This window comes from Etheostoma cragini, chromosome 8 (assembly GCF_013103735.1).
Source record: "Etheostoma cragini isolate CJK2018 chromosome 8, CSU_Ecrag_1.0, whole genome shotgun sequence".
NCBI classification, from domain to species: domain Eukaryota; kingdom Metazoa; phylum Chordata; class Actinopteri; order Perciformes; family Percidae; genus Etheostoma; species Etheostoma cragini.
This window is the reverse complement of record NC_048414.1, coordinates 364,808-367,247: the sequence shown is the minus strand read 5'-3', so window position 1 is coordinate 367,247 and position 2,440 is coordinate 364,808.

The window sequence follows — 2,440 nt, the reverse complement described above, 5'->3', positions numbered from 1 at the left end:
ATTGTATCCAAAAAACATAAAACCACGGCTGCCCAAATCACGGCAGAATTAAATGTGCACCTCAACTCTCCTGTTTCCCCCCCAAACTGTCGGTCGGGAGCTCCACAGGGTCAGTACACACGGCCGGGCTGCTATGGCCAAACCTTTGGTCACTCGTGCCAATGCCAAACGTCGGGTCCAATGGTGCAAGGAGCGCAAATCTCGGGATGTGGACAGTGTGAAACATGTATTGTTCTCTGATGAGTCCGCCTTTACTGTTTTCCCCACATCCCGGAGAGTTCCGGTGTGGAGAAGCCCCAAAGAAGCGTACCCCCCAGACTGTTGCATGCCCAGAGTGAAGCATGGGGGGGATCAGTGATGGTTTGGGCTGCCATATCATGGCCGTCTCTTGGCCCCATACTTGGCTAGATGGGCGCGTCACTGCCAAGGACTACCGAACCATTCTGGAGGACCATGTGCATCCAATGGTTCAAACATTGTACCCTGAAGGAGGTGCCGTGTATCAGGATGACAATGCACCAACACACACAGCAAGACTGGGGAAAGGTTGGTTTGATGAACATGAAAGGGAAGTTGAACATCTCCCATGGCCTGCACACTCACCACATCTAAATATTATTGAGCCGCTTTGGGGTGTTTTGGAGGAGCGAGTCGGGAAACATTGTCCTCCACCAGCATCACGTCGTGACCTGGCCACTGTCCTGCAAGAAGAATGGCTTCACATCCCTCCGACCGCCCTGCAGGACTCGTAGATGTCATTCCCAAGACGAAGTGACGCTGTCTCGGCCGCAGAACGAGGCCCTCCACCATACTAATAGATTATTGTGGTCTAAAACCAGGTGTTTCAGTTTCACTGTCCAACCCCTGTACATACTGTATATTGGACCTATATTGCACACACAGCCCTTATGTCAACGGTCCGTTTGTCTTTTGATTGTGTCACCCTAGTTGTTGTTGTTGTTGTTGTTGTTGTTGTTGTTGTTGTTGTGTGTCTGTTGTAGCTTTTGCAGTAATGTTACCAATGTCTCCTTGGAGACTAATGTCCCCTTAGAGACTAATGTCTCCTTCTCCTTAGAGACTAATGAAGACACAAAACGAGACAGACCAATCACAATATGACGAGATAATACAAGACCAAAACCAGAAGGAACAAAATACTGAACCACAACAGCTTCATAGTTCTACTGTTAGCTGGAACCAGTGAAAGTCCCCGATGGGGGATGAGTACAGTATAATACTTCATTTATAAAGTATTATACTTAATAATCGAAGTATTATGTAACATGAGGATTGGTTTGTTCCCCAGGTACCGCATGAGGAAGCAGAACTGTCCCAGCTGTAACTACTCCTGGTGTGAGAACATCAAGGACGGAGACATGCTGCTACGCAAAGTAAGACTATATATATATATATATAAATACAGCAGTGTTTCTCAAAGGGGGGCCCGTGTCCCCCCAGAGGTACTTTGGAGGACTGCAGTACGTTACTCGCTGATCTGATTCAAGTACTGCTCCCAGAGGACCCTGGGATCCAGGGTAGTGAAATAACCTGAGTGGTTCTGGACCCTGCAGGTGGACTTCATCTGGATCAACAGAGACCAGAAGTCCTTCGAGTGGTTCGTCAGCTTACTGACCAAACTGGAGATGGACCAGGCCGACGAAGAGCCGGAAGGTCCGTCAAATAAAACTTTATTTATAATAACAGGGTGCGTCCAGTCGGACGTCTGGGAGGACGAGGGGACACGTCTCAGTGCTCTCTGATGGTTTAGTCCTCTTTATGGGACCCTTATTTTAATAGATCTACTTTAGTTAGTCAACTCGTCTCATAATGTGGTTTATTAATGGACCATGTTGTCCTCATGCTGTCCTCATGCTGTCCTCATGTCGTCCTCATGTTGTCCTCATGTCGTCTTCATGTGGTCCTCATGTCGTCCTCATGTCGTCTTCATGTGGTCCTCATGTCGTCTTCATGTGGTCCTCATGTGGTCCTCATGTCGTCCTCATGTCGTCCTCATGTCGTCTTCATGTCGTCTTCATGTGGTCCTCATGTGGTCCTCATGTCGTCCTCATGTGGTCCTCACGTGGTCCTCATATCGTCCTCATGTCGTCTTCATGTCGTCTTCATGTGGTCCTCATGTCGTCCTCATGTGGTCCTCATGTGGTCCTCATGTCGTCCTCATGTCGTCTTCATATCGTCCTCATGTCGTCCTCATGTGGTCCTCATGTCGTCTTCATGTCGTCTTCATGGCGTCCTCATGTGGTCCTCATGTGGTCCTCATGTCGTCCTCATGTCGTCCTCATGTCGTCCTCATGTCGTCTTCATGTCGTCCTCATGTCGTCCTCATGTCGTCCTCATGTCGTCTTCATGTGGTCCTCATGTCGTCCTCATGTCGTCTTCATGTCGTCTTCATGGCGTCCTCATGTGGTCCTCATGTGGTCCT